Genomic DNA, 9,419 nt, shown 5'->3' with positions numbered 1-9,419 from the left:
CTTTTGGAGATCACTTCTAATTTGTATTCGGAAGACTTTTAGAGCCTAACAAATTCAATATCAGATTTATTTGGTGATGGTTTGAGTTTGCCTATGTAATTTAACGATGCAGATAGGGACATTTGAGAACCTCAATTTGCATCCCTGGCCGGTTAGCTCAGTTGGTTAGAGCGTGGTGCTAATAACGCCAAGGTCGCGGGTTCGATCCCCGTACGGGCCAGACTTCCAGCTCTAAATCCCCCCTCCATGCTATGTATACTGTTACCAGGAACTTTCCGCCCAGAGCCAGTTGTTTTTCTGACCGCAAACGACACAAGACCCAATGCTTTTTCAAAACCTGAATTGCTAGTCACTCCAAGCTTTGGAAGGGTGCTCCCTGGTCTGGGGCTCAGGGAGCGTTCGTTCCCCGGAGGCTGCCGTGTCTTCTCTTCCCTGGGAACGCATTGTTGTAGGCCGGTAGGAGAAAGTGGAAGATCCGGGACAAGGATCCCAGAAAGTCGGGTGTGAGGCAGAACCGCGAGCGTAGGGTAGATTCTGATTTTAACCTGCCCCGGTGTTCACCCTCGCCGACCTCCTAGCCCTGGAACCATGTATTTGTGAAAGAGGGTTGTTGTTGCCTGGGAGAAGAACGATGAAAACCTTCAGACGAGCAAACGCGCTACGTGTAAGTAGTCGTGGCCGAGTGGTTAAGGCGATGGACTAGAAATCCATTGGGGTCTCCCCGCGCAGGTTCGAATCCTGCCGACTACGTCTACAGCTTGTGTTTTTTTCTCTTCCCTGGTACATCCCTCTTGCCCAAAGTCAGAAGACTGATTCAATTGGTACGTAAGAAATCCTCAGGTCTCAGGAATCTTTGATTCAGGGTAGCTCCCCAACCACGCACTTTGGCGAGGGTTGAGTTTTTCCGTTTACTCTTTTCGGCATTGGAGGTACGAGGAAGTCCCATGGGTGGATATTTGACTCCAAACCTATTTGGTATGTCAAAATTAACTTTAGAAAAATTCCGGAAAAGTTGATGTAGCCAGGCTCCAGCCTTATTTTCCTGTAGTGTGGGATGAGAGAGATCGTTGCCAGCGTCGGCGCCGTGGCTTAGTTGGTTAAAGCGCCTGTCTAGTAAACAGGAGATCCTGGGTTCGAATCCCAGCGGTGCCTTTAGTTCCAACTCTAATGCCACTTTTACTTTTGTCGTTGAATCCATATCCACTAATTCATTAATCAATTTCTTTTATACCAGAGGACACAAGGGTTACACAGTTTCGCACTCGAGCATCCAGATTTCCTGCTGAGATGAGCTGCCAATCCCGTGAAGTGATGGCTCCAAAATTTTGATCTGTGACCAAGCTGGGAATCCCGAGGAGACCTACGCCTTCTTTTTCCCTGCTGATGCCACACCCGCCTAGTGCTGGTGGGCCAGACCGAGCGACCACTGCCAACCCCGCGCGAGGAGCTGCTCCACCTCCCAGACCATAACCCAGGATGTAACAGGATGGAGGGTGAATCTTCTATGTGCAGTTATCTTCATTTGCCTCCACAGGATGGTAGTCAGGGTTAGGAGTTAGCAGGGATGACTGGCCTGGCAACTTCTAGTTTCTTGCAGTAGGCGATGAAGGGCTGGGACCTTGTGAATGGGGTGGGAGTAGAAGAGTGAGCATTCTGGGTGGAGTCTCCAGACTCCTTGGAAGGGCAGGGCCCAATTGTGGAGTATTAAAGCTAGGCTGGTGAGGGTAGAAGTAAATGCTGTGGAGAAGGAGACAAGAACTAAAAACTTGGGCTGTTGGCAGGACCTAACACTCCTTGGAAGATAGGCAGAAGGTCTAGACTCCATTCCTTAGCCTGAGAACCATGTCTGAGCAAAAATGTTGGCTTGAAGGAATCACTATGCGAAGGTGACAGATAAAGTAAATGCTGCAGCACCACTGAGACCAGGTTTATGCCAATCAGTGGGCTGCACACTGTGTGTAAATAAGTAAAGAAGGCACAGCTCCTTTTCTCAGAGAGCTCATAGGGAGGAAGACACAGTCACATCACAAAGTAAAGGTGTTGTGAGAACACAGAGAATAGAAGTGGCCTCTTACTGAGCCTGAGAGTGGAGATTAGTCAGGGGAGGCTTTCTGGAGGAGATAAGCAAAGTCTTAAGGAGACCACGTGGAAATGTGCCATATGTTCTATTAAACAACTAGTGTACTACGTAACAACCACTGTTCTAGGCCCTGGGAATTCAGCAGGGAACAAAAAACAGAATAAAAATGTTTTAAAACTTAAATTATATAATATACTCAATAAATGCTACATAGAAGAATAACACTGGAATCAGAGTATGGAGTGAGGCGCGGAGTGGGGGGGTGGGGGTGGGCCGGGATTGGTTACAGAGATGTCAAAGGCTTGCACCAGTGGAGTTGTAGGAGAGATGGAGAGGAGAGGATGAATTTGAGACATGTTTACTATTAAAAAGCAATAGGACTCAGTAACTGACAGAATGTGTAGTCTGAAGGAGAAAAAAAAAATCAGGATGATACCAGGGTCCCAATTTAGTAAAAGTGCTGGAGGTGTAGGGTTGCTGCCATTGCAAATTCACCAAAAATATCATTTCATTTTTTCCCACTCAATCTCTTTCAAACAATTGTTACTATTCAAAGCTATACCTTACAGCTCAATCTTTGTGTGCAAATTTTTGACTCCTGTCAAAATGTAAAATACATGCAACAAATGTTGAACAATGATCAGTTTTTTACATCTTAGTTCTTGGATTCCAAAAGTGGGGTCCATGGATGAGGGTTTCAGGATACCTGTGAATTCCCTGATATTGCATGGACTTTTCCAGGAAAAGTGTCCATAGCTTTCCTCATGATCTATAAGGGATTTAGGCCTCCACCTTTGTGAAGGTTAAGTGCCTGAGACCAAGGAAGAGAGAGGTGATGGGAAACTTGGAGGAAAGCTGGGGCAGAAGAGGTGGGAGACAGGAATTGGAAAAGGGTAGAAGGAAGGTGATGCCAGAAGATGATCCCTGAGTGCTTTTTTGCATCCACCTGAAAGCCTTGGAACACTGCCTGGAAAGGCCAAGCTGCTCTCTACTGCTCTCCCTGCCCCCCACATGGCCAGGAACCCCGAGAAAAGAAAAAGCAAAAAGCTGAACCCTTCATTGAAGTTAGCTCCCAACCAAAGTATCTGTGGGTCAGTAAAGTAGGAAGGGACGGACTAGCCCCACAAATTACAGCACTGGGAGATGGAACGAGATGGTTCGGCCGATATGCTTCCAGGCTGTCGAGTATTGAACGTGTCAGAATCCTGCTGGGAAGACTCCCTGGAGCTGGCAAGGAGCTGAGGGAAGGCAGACCGAAGGGCCTGTAGCTGAACCACCAAGTCCCGCCAGGACTCTTGGCAGTTCCCGAGTGAGACCATGGCAAGTGTATTAAGCAGTCAGGTTCTAACTGGCTTTGAACCATACCAAGCAGGCACTTACCTTCTGGGTGTCTTAGGTGGCAAGTAAGGCGGTCTCTTTTCCGGTCACCCTAGGAGAGAACTGAAGAGTGGAGGCTAGACGGGAGAGTAAGAGTAATCTGATTTTACAGGCGGTAAGTCCTCGGACCAACACTGGTAGGAGTGTTAGGCGTCAGGGACCGTCCTGGGTGCCCGGCCTGGTGCCCCGCCCCACTCAGGCAATTTGGAAAGCTGATTCCCCTACCCCACCCCGCCAGCCTCTTCCGTGGGTCTTCTTGGCCCCAGGAATTATTCCACTACCATACAGTCTGGGAAAATTGGGTTACTAGATGATCCTGCCCTTTACTCCAGGAGGATGGACAGATGCAGGAAGAGAAAAAAGGGGCTGGAGTTCACCTAGGGATTTCAGGGCTCATGAACTGTCCCCAACCAGGCAACCTCATCTCTGTCTTCAAAGCTACGCGCCCGGGCTCTGGGTCCAAGGATGGCTGGCGGAGGCGGGAAGAGTCAAGGCCCCAAGTTATGGAATGGCAGCGAGACATGGACTGGTGGGAGCGGGAACTCGGGTGCTCAAGGCAGCCCTGGAGGGCTGCCCGGGAGTGAGACCGAAACACTCTCTTCCACTTCCTCGATGTTATTTCCTGGGAAGAGTCGGAGCTCGGGGACCCGCAGAGAGATACCCAGACCCCTGCACCAGCAGGGCGGAGGATGACTGAGCACACTGCTTGGGGCGGTTCCACAGAGACTTGCGACCCTAAGATCGAAGCAAGCCTAGTGCGACCTCTAAAGGTGTCCGCAGTCACCCCCTCGCGCGGGCTCGTTGGTCTAGGGGTATGATTCTCGCTTCGGGTGCGAGAGGTCCCGGGTTCAAATCCCGGACGAGCCCTACTTTGAATTTTGCGGACACTAGGGTATTCCTAGGTACTTGCTACAATACTTGTACGTACTTGGTACTTCTACGCCTCTGGAATGGAAATGCAGAGAGCACTTTTGTTCTGAGTGGACACCCTGAAGGCAGGAAGAAGCTAATGGTGCAGAGTCCTCCTGGACTTGCCAAGAACACCGCAGACACATCCGGAGTAGACTGGACAAGACAGGATCTCTGCTCCCCTCTTTTCTGCTTGGTGCGCTTTCAAGTCCGCGAGGGCCTGCTTCCGGCTCGATTGATGCTAGTCAACCTATACCTGTGGATAACAGCAGAAAGGGGTGGGGCTTATTCAGGGGTGTTTTGGAGAGAACCCAGGGACTCAGAACTCAGGTCTCTGCAGCCTTGGAGGCTTCTGTCTCGGTCGCCCCTGGTCGTTTCTGTCCTTCTGGGGATTCGCCCTCAGTTGTGGTTTAGAACATCGGTCCCCAAACTTTTTGGTAGCAGGGACCGGTTTTTCCAAGGACTAGCGGGGGAGGCGGCGGGGGGGGGGGCGGCGGGGAACAGTAGGCAGAGCTCAAGCCGGTGTGGGTCAGGGGCGGAGTTCAAGCGAGGTTCTCTCACGGCTCTGTTCCTAACAGGCTACGGACTGGAATCAGTTCGTTGTCGGGGGTGTGAGGGGGCGGTTAGGGACCCCCGGTTTAGAGCGTGGCTAGGTTTCTGGTCTGTATTTCTCAGCGGTTAGTAGGACAGAATCCTCGGGAACCTCGCTTTAGCACACTGAGCTCAGTGGAAAAATCATATCAAGAATTTGGAAACCCACTTTCCTGTAGTCTTCCTCGTTAGTATAGTGGTGAGTATCCCCGCCTGTCACGCGGGAGACCGGGGTTCGATTCCCCGACGGGGAGATGTCTGTTTACTTTTTCTCATTTCTTCAAATCCTACTTATTTAAAAAGTACTCTTCATCCTGAGCCCTGAGATGGAAGTAAAAAGAAGGCGAGAAAGAAAATAAAGAGACTCGGGGCGGTCTTTAGTACCAGTGGCCACAAGAATTGGAGGGTGGCAGGAGCAAGTTGCGCTGGGTGCTAATCCATAGAAGAGACAGCGCGCATGGCTGCAACTCCCGGTTGCTCACACCTTTCACTGGACGGCGTAGAAGACCTGCGTGAGGGTGTGAGCGGAGGTGAACCAAGAGTGATAGCAAAGAGGAAGCAGTGCAGTGGGCCTGCTAGCTGGGATTTGAGGAGTGCATCATCTTGCCCTCCAGCACCAGCAACATTTCTCTATCCTGTGATCTATGAGGAGGGGGTAAGGTGGTCAATTTTGCTCCACATGCCTTTGCACCAGGCACCCTAGTAACTGTTAGGAGTTCTCGCCGTCCTAATAAGTGCCATTCTTTCCTCATACTTTCTAAACTAAAGGCTTAATCTTCATGGGAAAATTGGGTGTTTGCTAAGTATTCCAGGATCTGCAGTTATGGTCATTCACGCTCCAAAAGAAGAGGAGATGGAGACTTTAAATGAAATGTCTCACATGCTCCGGAATCCAGGTTTTGTGGTATTTGCGACACTTATGGTCATTGTGTCTTTGATATTAATTTTCGTGATGGACATACAAACATTCTCTGTACATAATCTGTTTTGTGATTGGAGCGTTTTCTGGCTCCTGTGTTAAGGGCCTGGGCATTGGGATCAAAGAACTGTTTGCTGGGAGCCTCTGCTGGACACCCCCATCGCCTGGGCTCTGCTGCTGAGCCTCACGGTGTGGGCGGGCACGCAGATCAACTACCTGAACAGGGCGCTGGACATACTCAACACTTCCATCGTGACTCCAGTCTACTAGGTCTTCTTTACATCAGCTTTAACTTGTTCAGCTTTTCTTTTCAAGGGGTGACAGGGTATGCCTGTTGATGATGTCATTGGTACTTTGGCTTTTGTGCAATCATTGTGGAAATATTCATGTGGTATGTCCTTAAACACCTCAGCTTTTAGTCTAGCAAGTCGTCCTCAAAGAGTTGAAAAAGCAATGAATGGCAATCTCACTTATATGTATGAAGTTACTAATAATAATGAAGAAAGTTTAACCTGTGGAATTGAACCTGGGAGAACTGATGAAAACATCTCCCAAAGAATGAAAATTTGACAGCTTTTTAAGAAAGATGTAATTATGTCCTGGCTGGTGTAGCTCAGCGGATTGAGTTTGGGCCTGCGAACCAAAGGGTCACTGGTTTGATTCCCAGTCAGGGCATATGCCTAGGTCGCAGGCCAGGTCCCCAGTAGGGGGAGTGTAAAAGCCAACCACACGTTGATGTTTCTCTCTCTTTCTCTCTCCCTTCCCTTCTCTCTAGAAATAAATAAATAAAATTTTTTAAGAGAAAAAAGAAAGATGTAATTAAAAGTTTAATTTGTAACTGTTGTTATAAGGTGAATTTGAATTTCAAAAAACCCCACAAAATAGTATCCATTATGTTTTTCAAAAAGTCTTTTTTATTGATTTATAGGGAAAACTATTGTGTTTATGTCATTTATACTCAGAGTAAAACTAAGATAAATATATTGATAATTTCTTATAATTTAGTATAAATAGTAGTTCGATTTAGGGTACAAACACTAGTTTTTGGATAAGGAGAAAAGTAAGTCAAACTAGAGTAAAATAATGCTTCACAGGGGAGCAGGCATTTGTCCTGTAACTTTAAGAATGCATACAGCCCTGGCCAGGTAGTTCAGTTGGTTAGAGCGTTGTGGCAATACACTAAGGTTGCACAAATGAGTGGAACAACAAATTGATGTTTTTCTCTCTATCTCTCTCTTTAAAAAGTAAGTTTAATTAAAATTTTTTTAAACCGTACATAGTTTCAGTGGTGAAACAGTTATGCCATTTCAGGAATAGGGTCATTATCAGGAAAGGCAAGCTTGAGTGAAAGTTGTGGAAAATCAAGGGTCCATGTCACTAATGTCATGGGAGCAAGCTTGATAGGGTGGGAACCTTTTGAAAATCAAGACTCAGGTTGTAAATTGGTATTGAAATATGGTGGGCACAGAATATTATGCTGAGAGGTTTTACAACAGGTAATCAAACCATTTTTTTTTTTACCCAGATAACATTATCATATCTGTGCTTCAGCAAGTTATCAGTGCCCACATGAAGAAAGATTTTGAGACAAATTGGGGCAGAGGATAACATTTTTAATAATCTAAATGAGTCGACATGAGTATCTGTAGCAATGAAAAGGGAAGTAAAATAAAAGGGCCTTTCAGAGGTAGTATTTATGGGATTTGGTTAAAGATGTACTATGAGGTTTGAAGATATGGGAAAATTGAATATTGTTATATTCAATTTTATTTCTGCTTTATTGAAAGTACATTGATATCATCAACTGGGAGGAGTATCAAAAAAAGAAGCAAGTTTTAGGAAAAAGAAGAAAATTTGTTAGAGATAAAATTTAACTCTAAAGAGACTAGACTTTCTTGTCACATAGTTTCTTGCTCCTATGATGAGAATGGAGAAAACTGTCACAGGAGGGATGATAGAATAGAGAAAGAATGAGTTTTGTGCTTTCAACTTTGAGAAGCACCTACATTTAAGATATTCCTATTGACTATTGGAGGAAAAGCTCAGTCACTGAAGAAGACAAAAAAAATTGACCACATTAAGAGAAGAATCAGGAAAATAAAATGAACATAATTTTAAGGAGGAATTTTATGGCCAAATGATACAGAGAGTGTACTTCGAAATACTGAAAAATAATCTAGTGTTGTGAAATTCCATCCAACTAAAGGAAATTGGATAATAGGTTTGACTTGATATTTAAAGAAAATCTAGTGGTGCACGTGTTAAATTAAAATACTATATATAATTTCCTATTTAAATAAAGAAAAAAGAAAAGAGAAGAGAGGAGTATCGATAGTTTGTCCTGACCCTTGAGCTCACATTCTAAATTTCAAGTTTATGTCTTACTTCGAGTAACTTGCATTGTGGCTAAATTGGCCATTATATTTTCCATTCAATATGTTCATTAGTCATTATTCTCACCGTTCCGTAGGCTTATTAGATGTGTTCGTGGACGATAAATTTAAAAAAACAGATGGGCAACAGCACAAAACTGTACAGCTCGTGTAATCCAGCTGCCAGCTTTGGCCTCCTGCGTGGTGCTTCCTCCCTAGCATAAATACGCGTTTCCAGTCTTAGCTTGAAATTGAGCAATCAGCTTTTTGCCCACAGCCACGCGCGGTCCCGAACCCGCGCTCGGCACCAGCCAGGGAGTTGAGACCAGGTTTTTCTATTCCTTTCGCCTCCTCTCTTTTGTATCTGTGGCTACGGCTATCAACACAGAGCCAGAAATCCCAGGCGGAGATTACAGCTCACTCGTTTAAGTGTGGAGCGGTGAACGGGCCATCGCACCGGGGTCTCGGAGAGCTGCACACCTTAAGCAGCTCTCTTACGCTTGGAACTGGGGCCATGAAACGTAGGGGAAGAAAATTTTTTTTTTTTGTTCTTTTAAAACGCAAAGTCTGCGTTGGCCGGGAATCGAACCCGGGTCAACTGCTTGGAAGGCAGCTATGCTCACCACTATACCACCAACGCCAACAAGCAACTAGTTTTTCCTAACATACTTAAGGCTTATATAGATTGTTATAGTTGCGGCCTGTGAAATGATTCTGGAGTTGAACTGGGGTGTAGTCAAATGTGGGTACGAACAACGCCGAGACAGAAGAGAGACGCCTGTTATTTTCGAAACACGCACGAGTGAGAGGCTGGACTCCATCACCGCTAGTGCACTCCAATTACACCATGAGAGACTACGTGGTTATACCCCGTCTACAGATGAGAAACCTAGGTAAAGGGGTTTTCTGAGTCTCTGGCAGAGTCGGGATTAAATCGAAAATTAGTCTAAGGTGCCAAAACTACGGCGACACCGTAATGGCTTTATGATCCCCAGAAATAAATCCCGAGACACAAAATCGCTTCTATATTGAATGAGATCAATATGTTCCAAGGTCAAAAAATTGGGCTTTAACCCACGTGTTACTTAAGAACACTTTGTCCGGAGTAGGAGGCTTAACTCCTTAGTGAGGGCATTTAACTCGGAGAACCAAGCTGACAAAATCTTAGGGG

General features: G+C 46.1%; 6 non-coding genes and 1 pseudogene across 6 annotated transcripts; 6 read left to right on the top strand and 1 right to left on the bottom strand.

The window, feature by feature from the left end:
- Positions 1 to 146: 146 nt before the first annotated feature.
- On the top strand, positions 147 to 220 carry TRNAI-AAU. Its single transcript has one exon. It is a non-coding gene; the product is annotated as a tRNA-Ile (tRNA).
- Positions 221 to 668: 448 nt separating this feature from the next.
- TRNAS-AGA lies at positions 669 to 750 on the top strand. The gene has a single exon. It is a non-coding gene; the product is annotated as a tRNA-Ser (tRNA).
- A 328-nt stretch (positions 751 to 1,078) lies between these two features.
- On the top strand, positions 1,079 to 1,152 carry TRNAT-AGU. The gene has a single exon. It is a non-coding gene; the product is annotated as a tRNA-Thr (tRNA).
- A 3,100-nt stretch (positions 1,153 to 4,252) lies between these two features.
- On the top strand, positions 4,253 to 4,324 carry TRNAP-CGG. The gene has a single exon. It is a non-coding gene; the product is annotated as a tRNA-Pro (tRNA).
- Positions 4,325 to 5,139: 815 nt separating this feature from the next.
- On the top strand, positions 5,140 to 5,211 carry TRNAD-GUC. The gene has a single exon. It is a non-coding gene; the product is annotated as a tRNA-Asp (tRNA).
- Positions 5,212 to 5,414: 203 nt separating this feature from the next.
- On the top strand, positions 5,415 to 6,295 carry LOC123809507 (annotated as a pseudogene).
- Positions 6,296 to 8,816: 2,521 nt separating this feature from the next.
- On the bottom strand, positions 8,817 to 8,888 carry TRNAG-UCC. The gene has a single exon. It is a non-coding gene; the product is annotated as a tRNA-Gly (tRNA).
- Positions 8,889 to 9,419: the final 531 nt, after the last annotated feature.

Source organism: Phyllostomus hastatus, unplaced genomic scaffold (genome assembly GCF_019186645.2).
Source record: "Phyllostomus hastatus isolate PE091 unplaced genomic scaffold, TTU_PhHast_1.1 phas_scaffold_55, whole genome shotgun sequence".
Taxonomy (NCBI): domain Eukaryota; kingdom Metazoa; phylum Chordata; class Mammalia; order Chiroptera; family Phyllostomidae; genus Phyllostomus; species Phyllostomus hastatus.
The sequence above is the reverse complement of the archived record's forward strand: the minus strand, read 5'-3'. Positions and strand labels throughout refer to the sequence as shown.